Source organism: Coturnix japonica, chromosome 13 (genome assembly GCF_054131305.1).
Source record: "Coturnix japonica strain WE chromosome 13, WE-NBRP24, whole genome shotgun sequence".
Classification (NCBI taxonomy): domain Eukaryota; kingdom Metazoa; phylum Chordata; class Aves; order Galliformes; family Phasianidae; genus Coturnix; species Coturnix japonica.
In genome coordinates this window covers 2,331,014-2,343,325 of record NC_140675.1, presented here as the reverse complement: position 1 = coordinate 2,343,325, position 12,312 = coordinate 2,331,014, and the positions used below count along the sequence as shown (strand labels likewise).

At 39.4% G+C, this 12,312-nt stretch overlaps 1 protein-coding gene across 2 annotated transcripts in view; it reads right to left on the bottom strand.

The window, feature by feature from the left end:
- LOC107322840 (receptor-type tyrosine-protein phosphatase T-like) overlaps positions 1-12,312 on the bottom strand; it is a 40,662-nt gene that overhangs the window by 15,435 nt on the left and 12,915 nt on the right. The gene's annotated exons all lie outside the window — the stretch shown is intronic.

Below are 12,312 nucleotides of genomic sequence, written 5' to 3'. Positions count from 1 at the left end.
TCCACAAGGAATTGGATATTTAATATGTTTTGTCCATGCCTTCAGCTCCTGCTGGTGATCTTGACAGCGACATTTTAATTTATTTGGATAACTGTTATTGAAACTTATTCAAGTAAAACACAGAACGCAGTGAATCCATGCAATGATTTAGGACCATTATATATACATCTGTCACAAGCTGCCAGTGTGAATGCGATCTGCTGGGCAATCACTTCATTGGTAATAAAATTTGTGGCTGTATTTTCTTGGGATCTACCAATATTCACTGCATAAAAGCAGCAGGGCAGAAAAACTGAGATAAATTCATGTGGAAAGTGCAAGCATCAGATGAGAAGATAACAACAGTCTACTTCCTCTGATGGTGTTGGAAATGTATTATAACTGGGAATGTAACTCATCTCTGCACATGCATTAAAAAACTCCCGATGATGCACAGATGATAACCTGATACTATGAGGATTACAGGGAGGGACTAGCAGTCCACACATGCACTTCTTTCTTTTTATAGGGTTCTTAGGAGCTCGTTTGGAATTTACCGTGCATGTAAATGCCAAATGAATTTCAAGTACTGTGTTAGCTGCCAATCCATTACACAACCAACGCAATTTTCACTTACAACTCTTAACTGCCTGTGGTACCAATTCTGGATTCTAGTCCTCACAATTCATTGCTTAATATTTAGACAATCTTGTTATCTCATGGAAATCACAGTCCTGATATTTCATACCTTCTCCTAAACAAAGGTGTACTTACAACAGAACATTGCCCACTGTTTTATAAAGGGAACGAGCACACAGGAAGCTGTAAATAAGCTCTTCTCCATAGCAAAGGATTTCTACAGCTAAATGACTTTTACAGACAGTTATTAAATTTAACCACTACAGTTTAAGGTGCTTCTTTATAAGAGATTACCATAACATGGAAGAGCATGAGGGGAAAAAAGCAGCACTGCCTCTCCCATCTAATTAGCTGCCATGACAGCCTCGTATTCTGCCACACCAGTATGGAAAATTGCAACTCCTTCCCCAGGAAATCCAGCACTCTGCATTTTGAGAGCTGTAGGGGTAACTGGACAGATCTACCTCAGTACTTCCTAAAAGGAATTTGCAAAAACACAGAGAAGACCTGCAGCTCCTTGAAAGCATTCAGGTTATAAAAATAAAAACAGAAATCTTATATTAGCTAACACAAGGGAAAAATAATCTCAACAAGACAAGCCTTACCAGTGTATGGTATGCAAAAGCTTTCAGTAAGCTTTAATTTTATAAAGACAGCAGGCAACGTAACAGACCATGAAGAAAGCAGCACACGCGTTGTTCCCATGGCCCACCCCCACAGGTATGCACAAATCTGGGCCAGAATGCAGCGCATAGGTTAAGATCCACAATTAGCTAACTTGACCCATGTGGCCTTTTCAAGTATCTTTGAAGTGCTTTTTACTTGAATTGTGCCTTACAAATCCCTTCATTTATTTGATTCATTGAGTTCAATGCCTCCTTCACACTTCTGGTAACAGCAGTTATCTGGCTCTTCAATCAGTGTAATCCTTCGGGAGACCTCAGTTAACCACATGAAAGGAGGACAGGTATACGAAAGTGGAGAATTTGAAATTTCCATCTGATACAATTAATTACTCGGCTAGGTTAATTTACCACTGCCTTGCACCCAATTCCTTTCTTCAGAAATCACAGCACAGATTTATGATGATCCTAATGATTCATATTAACCATACTTCAAAGACACAACGATGAAAATCTACCTACCTATTACCTCTGCAGGACAATGAGCTCCTGCAATAGAGCTCAGGTAGAAGAGCAGCAGCACTACCAGCTCATTTGCCTCTGGGCAGCCTATCTTGTTTTCAAATCACTGGAATTAAGAAAGTAAGAAAGATGTCCTAATGTGATATCAGCTAAAAGGAATTACTTCATTCTTCATTGCTCAGTTGAAAGTGCCTGGACATTAAAATTAGTTGTTTGTATAAGAGATCTCTCACTGAAAGAAATTTATGTAGATAATAACAGCATATGCATCTCAGAAGCCGTTATGAAATAAATCTTAAGGCACTATTATCTTGTATGTAAACAAGAAAAAATGCCTAGCAGCTGCATGTGAGCAGGAATTAGTTGGCAGACCTGAGTTCCTTGTATTTCTTTCAGGATGTTGCTACAAATTATTAGTAGAACTACCCATAGAGTAATTTAACACAAAAGGTAAATGCAGTGACTCAACCAAGCACTTAAACAGACACCACAACTCTCCTATACAAAGCCTATTTCAAAGCAAACTTAACAAGTCATGTCAATAAAGGACTGAGAATCTTGATTAAGTGATGTTTGAACTCAACAGTTGAACACAATCACGGCTAGACAAGATACAGATGTATATGCTGATTAAAAAAAAGAAGCAGCAATACGGTTCATACTTGGAAAAATATCTTCTCATTACCTCCACTCTAAGATCATCTGTATTGCGGGATTTACAGGGTACACTGCTATTGCTTCATTTGTTGGAAGGAGCAGTGGCAAATGTGATCATGGATCATTTATGATTGCTCAAACGACAAGCCACTCAGGGAACAGTTAAGAAGAATTGCAAAGTGAATATGCAATACACTTACATTTACAGTCTCTTCTTTTTCCAACAACAGGACAGGATGGTGCACTAACACACAAAAATTCACTCTGTCAGACATAAATCTTTTGATGTGCTTTAGCTTAAAAATAAAATAAAAGTACATCAAGGAAGACCTGGTTTGTGCTATTCCTGCTTTCCTGGTCTTTATAGTTATTGGTTAATCCACATAAGCGCATCCACATTAAAGCCAAATAGATCCAGCCTTAGTAAATAATTAATCCCACCTATATTAAACACCACTGAATTCCTTTTGTCATACCAAGCTAACAAAAACAACAGGGATTCACTCTTGGGGCTCTAAGAACTCTTCTTCCTCCTCTTCCCAAGGAAGTAGATGGTTCCTACCAACATAAAGCATTCAGGATTCAGTCATTGAAATATTCCCTGCTCAGTCACTTCACAGCTGGAGGCACGTACTTTATCACCCAAGTTAGATGTTTCTCATCCTATAATCACCACCTACACATCCATAATATGGTGATATTTGTTCATTTACAAGACACCTTTCCAAACAAAAAAGACCTGGTGCAAACCTTGAGTGCACCCATACAGAACCACAGAGGTGCAAAGAACTGGGCTTCTTTCATTCGTTCAACACATGGAACTTGGGACTGCCAGGTATGCTCCAGGATTCATGCCTGCTATAGGCAGTTTTAAGGCCAGCTTGTTTAATGGGTTATCTTTTCCAGTTGTTTGCCAGAGCTCAGTACCTCTCATAATGCAGTGTGAAGGTTTAGGGGGTTGTTTACTTCCATTAATAAGCTGAACAATAAACTGAACACATATTCAATTGATGAACCAGTGAGGTACAAAAGTATGCATTTGATATTGCAGCAACGGTTCCTTCTTAGTCTTTAAATGTAATGACAGGTCCTGTTACTGCAGTTGTTGTCATCACATCATTCTTTAAGTAATGGTTTTCCCAACGGCTGGATTGAGAGATCAGAATGTTTAGCCTTTAATATACATCACCAAATCTGGTAAGTACAGTAAAGGCAAATCTGGCAATCACAGTAAAGGAGCAGCTGTCAAAAACTGCACTATGCCAGCAATGTGAAGGAAAGCGTTAAAATGGTTTTCCTTTTTCAAAAGCACAGAGGAGTCTCCCAAACTCATTACCTAAGACTATGCATTCTAAAATACCAGCCCTATTGACCTTTCTTGTTAAAAACACACACACAAAAAAATCCATGAAGTAAAAAGGTGACTTCCACACTGCAGAGGTGCCAAACAGAAAGCAAAGCTCCTAAGGAAGCTCTCAGAGTAAAGAAAACAGGGCTTATAATGAGGCAGCCTAAATCGCTTCTGAAGAACAGAGATGAGGAAGGAGGGATATAATTACCCATGATCTGTTATTTCCTTTAAAAGCCACATTACAATAAACACAGAGCTGACTGCATTTATGTTCCAGTCCATCTCATCAAGGAAGTAAGAAGCAAAGAAAGTTTAATACTTAGTAAGTATTAAATGAAAATTTCCAATGAATTGGAGTCATGCAGACCTATTTGCAATGGACTTGTTCTTACCCTGTCTGCAGCTCTTTGCCAATCAGCACGACACAGCCAGACAAAGTGACTGCAAACAACAGCGGTGTGGATAAGGGTAATTGGACAGGGAATTACTTTCTCATTTTTGCCTCTTTCGCTCCTATTTCTCCATAGTTTCATCCTCTCTCTGCCATGTGTGTGGACACGGACAAAAAAAAAATTGGTGTCCTATGGGGTTTATTATTGACAAAGAGTAGATGAAGTTAGGCAGATTACTACTTAATACACTGTATTTGAGTCTGTCATCCTTTCTGTCAGCACCAGGTACTAAGCATGGACGTCCAGCTATCAAGTGTGTACCCTGCCCCAGTACCAGTTAGTTGTTGGCACAGTATATATATATAACCATCCCTCCTATTTAGGCAATATGTCTGGAAAAAAGAAGGGGAGCCTTCTTCCAACTCAGTAAAGGAATCTATACTCCAAGGAAAGAAAGTCACAAACAACCACTTTGCTACGAAATCACAGGATGCTGTTTTCTTGTAACTAGAAGGATTGTGGTTGCCCCATATCTAGAAAAGCTAAGCAGACAAGAAAACACTGCAGTACTAAATGACACATTAAAGGCTTATTTCTCCATAGGCATCCATCTTCCTATTTCAATGACAGCTCACACACCTGTGCTCAGTGCCTCAGTCCCAATTACATCAGATGTTTGACTTCTCCTCTATTAATCAGATGAGATTAACCACAACACAGATAGTGTGGGCCGCTCTCCACAAGCGTCAGAAATAGGCACACACATCCTAGGGAGATAAGACTAATATTTCTTTAGAAGCACCAGAACCTGAAAGGAGGAGGTCTTGAATGCTGAGCAATTATCTTTATCTCAAAGTGGACATTGCTATGTCTTTCACTCTGCCTTACACCTCTGTAAAGGAGGAATTTCACTCGCTTGTAAATAACACACAGATACCCAAGTGATGAGCAGCGCATCCCAGGTCCCACAGTTCATCTGCACTATAAATATCTCTTTTTCTCTAATAATAGCAGAAGTTCTCACTGTCCAGTTGCACAACAGGTGGAAAAACTTACACTTTGCTGAATTTTAATATCTTATCTGCCCTTCAACTTCACTTGCTCCCAAACCTTCTCTAATCAAACTGAGTGCATGCAGACAGAAAAAAAATTCTTTTCAATTGAAACAGTGGCTACAGAAAGGGATTCCAACTGAAAAATTCACCCATCAAAACATTCTGCTTTCCTATGCATCTCTTTAAAGAGTCTTGCAAATGCCAATGGAAATGATGGGGCGTCTGATATTTTGACAGAAGCAAGAACGTCACTATGGTAAGAGCTGTCAGCAGGTATTTTATTTTCTCCCTGAAGAATCAGACTACAGTTTAGTTTAGGCATTACTTTTTTTTTTTTTTTAAACTAAATATCTTTTATTCGTTATTTCCATTTCCAACGCAATCCCGAAAGATGGCATACTTTATTTCCCTGTGAACTAGATAGATTAGAGAATAACAGTGACAGCTTGTGAATAAAAGCACTACAACCATGCAAGATTCAAGTCAGTGGCCAGCAGAGATGCACTAATTGCCTTGCCACTGGGATAACTGAGGGAAACTATTCTGTACACCAATGTTTTCCTTATTAATACACTCAGAAAAATAACTAACAATGCTTAGGTGTAACTATAAGTGAGCAAAATTATACAAAATATTATTATTTCATACACATTGATATAAATTGCATTAATAGGAAAAGATGGCTTTCTGGATGTATGTAAAAACTCATAAAACTCATTGGGCATGACGAGCAATACGTAGTCAGACAGGTGGGTGACATCAAGCACGCAGGGAGCAGAGTATGAGCAGCCATGTCCAATGGATGACTTTGGGGTCTTCCATCACACGAAACGAAGATGAGAAACCAGAGCCAATATGCCACCCAAACCTGGGAGTGGGCACAGGAAAACAGCCACAGGCTGTGAGGTAACTCAAACTCAGTGATGCTTATTTAGCTTACATAGAGTAAGAACTAAACTCCTTTCCCAAGGAAGCGCTTACACATGGCCTTGGTACAGCAGAAGAGAGAGGTCAAAGGAGATTTACTAGCACGGACTCCTCAGAAGATATTTATTAATTGAGGAAGGGTTGAATCAGAAAGAGTAAATACAGGCTATTCCTTTATCGACAACAATACAATAGATGTTTGTGCTAATTGGTTTAATGGTACTTATTCAGAAATGCTTATTTAGTTATTAAAGAAACAAGAGGCACGTGAATAAGTATTGTTAGATGCCTTGAATACTGAAGAGAAGGCATTTTCTACGGCAGACGAATGAGAGAGTGAGTCAGATACTTATGTTCCCTTTCTAAAATAAAATTAGTAAGCTTTTAAAGGAACACACTGCTTCCAGATAACGGAAAAGGACGCATGATTATATCTGCAATTTACAACCAATGTAAAAGTGTTATTATTTTATTTCAGTGGGTACATGGCATTCCTTCCCATTTGTGTGGCCCACAATAGGGATCAACAAACACTTCCTTGGAGAGTGAAATAATTTCTGGAATGGGTTTCCCAGATCTTGCAAGGACATTCACAGCCCTAAAAGTTCTATCTCAAGTCCCTAAAAGTCCTATCTGAAACAAGTGGCAGCAGTATTTCCTGTAGGCTTTTTTTTCTCTCCTAAAAAGTCACAAAGAAAAAGCTGTTCTCAGTGATTTTTTTCTTTTCTACCATACAGCACCAAAATAAATCTTGTTACAACATTCCAGCTGATCTAATAAGAACTTTAACCTGCTTGAAACCAACACTCCCTAAGGCTGCATTTAAAGAACAGGAAAGACATTCTGTTGACTAATTATATTTGAAATTGTTTATTCAGTTGGAAAATAAAACACTAATTGCCTATAACTGATGTGAACAGAGATATCCCAGGCACTATGCTAATGGTCTGCTTGCCTTTCACTTGGAAAGACTTGGAAAATTCAAACCTTCCTACCCAGCAGGATTAGCCTCTTGATGGATGATACAACGACCTTGACTAACAGCAGTATTAATCTAGAAAGTATCATGTTTTGCCCTCCTGCTTCACAGAAACACGTGTGACAGAGATGATTTAAGTATGTTTCCTTCCAAGTTGTGTCTGGGAACAGGAGAAAAACTTCTTTTCCCTTGATACAGACCATAGCATGTCTATGCAAAGATCCAAACAGCATCATTGTTTTCTAAGGGCATTAGCAACAGGTTAAAGGTGTGTTTTCCTGATTAGGAGGCAAGGACAGGACTGAAGGAGTGAAATAAGAAAAATGAGGTGATGGAGGACAGATAGAGGAGGACAATAAGTAACTCAGAATGCTGTGGTCGTAGCAGACATTCAGAAGAATAAGAGAAGAAAGTATGGATTTAAGTGCATATAAAGCCCCACAGAGCTAAGGACAACCACCACAACTACAGACTGTGGGCACTGACTAGCAATGCTGCTCAAATCTGCTGAAGTATGTTCCATCTCAAAACAATTGTCAGTGCAAATGAATTGTATATAACTGAATGAAAAGTGAATTTTCTCACTCTAACAGGATACTGATCATTAATAAGAGCAGAGGAGGGGATGCAGGGGCAAGCAGGTGCCAATCAGTGTATTTAAACAAAAAACGTACACCTGCTACACTAATTCAACTTTCTGTTGTGTAGATCTGAACAAAACATCTATTATAAACTGCAGATGGATCCAAACATGCATTCCTACAAAAATCCATTTGCTTTTTCTTCTTGGATACGTATTTCATGCAATATTAACCACACCCCATCCTTCACAATTTTATTACACTAATTAAGTTGGCATTTGTTAATTTTCTTGAAAATTGAACCCAGTGGGGTTTTATTGAATACTCCCTTTTTTCCACCCCACCTCATCCTCCTCCCTCCTCCCCCCCCTAAAAAAAAGGATGGTTCCAAACAGGAATATATTAATGCATATAATGAAAAGAGGGCTGCAGATCCCAGCAAGATATGTGACAACTCATTTAACATATAAATTGTTTGAGGTGCTATTTCAGCTAAGTGATCTTAATGCACTGCCACATTTTATGCCATTAGCCTCAGGGCCCCAAGCACAATCATTTAGTTAGATATCATCTTAAAGTCCCCTGGGTTCATTTTTGCATGCATGTTAACAAATATAGGCTTAGATTTGCAATATGGTAAATGCTTACTTTTGCACGTGTGACTCAATGTGGAGTGAGATCTGTACTTGTGCTTGTACTCCAGTATGATGGCATCCACTGTCCTAACTACAGAGATTATTTTAAGCCTGCTGTGCCTAAAGCTACAGCCGCTTTCGAAATGATATGCACATTAACTTGTACAAGTATAGCTATCCTGAGGATGAATTCCAGTCATCTAATGAAATGGCCTTGGAGAACAAGTGCCTCAGTCTCTTACACAGTTCACCCTGAAAGGCAGATGCCTTTGAAGCCATTGAGAGAAAGATCTGCTCAAGTTCAGATAACTCAGCTTTGGCAGACTGGATGCCATCCATTGTCAGCCAACCATCACATTCCTGTTTGAAAGCTTCCTAGAATTATAAATACCACCAGATCCACTGCCTTTGAGTTTGGCGAAAGCTTGTCTCCTGTCTCCATCTATTTACAAGAGTAAATACCCAAACTGATTCACTGCTGTGTACGTAGAACACGTTTTTCCCTTCAAGCATCAAAAGGCACAGGAAATGCGGTGCACGTCTGGTGACATGAATCAATTTGGAAGCAGTATTAGTAAACAGAGCTGCCACCCAGACCAGACATATATAAAGCATCAGAAAACATAAAATTAAAAAGAACACAAAAAAACAGCAGTGTAGGTCTCCAGATATTACATCTTTTTCAAATAACCACTATGTAATATTCAAGAGAAAACAACTGAAGAGAGTCACTGGTGAATCCCAGAATTGCCCACATAGTCAAGACTTGACAGATATATATGACTAAGACATCTCTATCCTAAAAATGAACTTTTAAGATGATTAAATCATGACAGATTCTGCAACAGCAGATGGGACAATAAGAACACATGGAACAATCAATAGTTATGTTTTAAGTTAGATTCTCTCACGCTTTCTACTAATCTGTTATTTGGGTTTTGTTTATTTTTTTCTACACATTTTGATGTAGAACACTATCAAATCATAGTTTGATCAGAAAAGTTGACTCATTTGTCCCCAAAGATATAAACACCTCACACATCCAACTACTAACTGAACTCTCCTCTCAATTTGTGATGTAACTGTCTGGACTCTTGGCTTGTTGGACACAAATGGCAAGAGAAAGAACGTATAGAAGACCGTAACCTTACAAATGTCACTCTGAACTCTTGGGCTTAGTGCCCAAGGAATTTCAGTTTAATGGAGGAGCCAAAATGAAAGAACATTTTGTGTACAACACTCTCACTACTTGTTTTGAAATACACTGGCTTTTCTCTTTTGCTTTTCTCACAAACATATCTAAAGCAAGGGGAATCAATAGTGCAGTCCCACGCAAGGAACTGAACTGTTGTAATTATACATAAACCTCTCCTATTCTGGAGTAACCCTAGCAACTCAAGTGTCTTACTTGTCAATTATCAGTAATTTGCTCTATTCCGTTCCACCAGAATTACCTACTGCTCCTTTCTTTGTTCAGACTGGAAACAGGATAAATATACCTTGCAGCAACCAGAGGGACATTTGTCTGATCTTACTGACAGAAGTTTGACTGATGTAAGGGAAATTATCACCTTGTCTGCAGCAAAACATTTTGATGTGGACAGACAAGTCAATGAGTGGATAACATTATGGCCTGTCATTTGAGTTGCTCCTCTTGAGAGCAGCTAACAGGAAAGAGAAGCAGCAGGTGCATATAAAAGCATAAGAACTGATACAGAGATGTGCAGTGGATTCACTAAGGATAGACACCTTACTTTTTTACTTATAAACAGATCGTACAGCATACAGCCGTAAATGCAGTAAATACGGAAGGCTGCTGATTTAGTGTACACAAACCACTTGAAATAATTGTCTCCCAGAACACATCACCAACTGTACAGTTTTAAACTTCAGAATTACTTTTTCATGCTCTTATGCTGTTCTCAGCTGATGCTTTTTGTGTCTTCCTGTAGTTCTTGGGAGCATCACTGTGGAAGCCCTTACCCAGGGGTAAGCAGTAATTCCATTGCCCAAGTGCTTGCCTCTACCAATGCTTAAGGTTCCTTGCTGAGACTTGAGAGAAGTTCATCCATAACACACACAAGGAAGCAGAAGTAAGCGATTTGGCAAGGCTCAACAAGTAGACAAAGGTATGTGGAAGACTAAGTAGTAGAGTGATGGCAAAAGAAAATGCAAGAGGAAACACAAAAGTGCTTATATTGAGAATTCCAGCCTCAAAACCATGGAAAATACTGAGAAATACTGAGTTTGGAACAAAGGACTGAATAATACCATAATGCCAAGTAAGAGGGAATAAGATCTTCTCAGCACTGCTCACAGGGGCCAGTCAGAAACTTAGAAACAGCAGAAACAAAAGAGAGAATTAAAGAAATAAGCAATTCAACCCTTTTCCATTTTAATTTGTGTCTGTATCCTGCTGAGGGAACAAGCAGTCTGTAAGTTGTAGTCTGCCATGTGATTCAGTATTAGCTGCAGGCTCATAAATAGGACAGTAAAGCACACGCAAAGACTGATTTATAGGATCCAAAGAGAGAGAGCCTAAGTCGTGCAGCTATTTGCATCCTCCTCACATACAAACGTGCACTGATAGAAAGTTTCCTGCCGAGAAAGAGAAGTGAGAGATGCTCGGGAGGGAAATCTCACCTGTAGAGAGATAGGTCTAGTCTGTACAAAGCCAAGAAACTTCATATTATGTTGATGTTTGTTTTTTTTTTCTGCCCTCAAATCCATAGGCTAAGGATTACAATAGAGGCAGGGCTTGCTGCAATCACACTACTTAACTGCTGCTCAGCAGGTTTCTGCCCCTACATCTGAAGGCATCTCTCAAAGTCACAGCAGGGCAGAAGTAACAGGAAGGATGTGAAGTGAGCAAAGCATCCCAGCACCAGTAAAGGAGGGCAACAAGTGGTGATATTTATCATGGCAGAAGATTAACACATCAGATCAAAGCTGAAAAGCATCACAACAGGTTTTGGGGTTTGTTGGTGATCATCTGGGATCTGCATTTCCTCACCTGACAGCTACCATGGATGCTGGGAAATCATTGGCTCAGATAAATTCCTCAGTGGAGCAGGGGGGAAGAAGTGGGACTGCAAAATCTAAATGCAAAACTGCAACTTCGGATATTTTCCTACCTCCAATAATCTCGAAGCTGAGTGGGAGCTGACTGCAGAGTGAGCATTCCTTCCCTAACGCTGAAAAATGCTCTTTAATCTTTTCATTTGGATAGGGCGAATGTTAACGTAACCAACACCCAGCTTCTCCCTGGAGTTCAGTTCTGCCGGCTTTGAATGCAAAGCAGTTCAGCTCCATCATTCAGAGGCAAATACTGTGTGAACTTTAAAAGCCCTGTTTCCCTCAATATCTAACAGAAGCTGGCTGAAGGGCCTCCATTCAGCACACCTGACTTCATTCAGTTGTCCAGTAGCAAATGTAATACTTTTGCAGCAAGCCTATTAGCTGCAGTAACTACTGCATTCCTGAAAGAGCTCAGTAACTATGCTTCCTTACACTCTGTGTGTCTAGCACCACAAACTTCCTACAATCTCCAGTCATCATGATCTGAGGCACCTGCATCCCAATAGAATGAGTTTACTCCCTTCATTTGAAATTCAACCATTTCTCACATATAAATGGAATCCGTGCTGTTTTGCCAGTTTACTCTGACAGGTTCTCTTATTAATAATGACCATTGCACACTGAGAAATCTAATGAATCTTTGCCCACATTTCATATTAAGTATAGCACTACAATTTTGGGCTTTTTTTCCCCCCTCCTGCAACAGAAAAGATATTTTGATGTAGAAAGGATATCCTTCCTGCGGAGATAACAGCTCATATCCACCAATTATATCTAACAAGTGTCAAAGGTCTCCTAATCATACCAGACTCCTCACCAATATCCAGTACAATGACAGATGGTACTTCAAGTGCCTTCTCTTGAATTAAAAGCACTTAACAGGATTGTAACCAC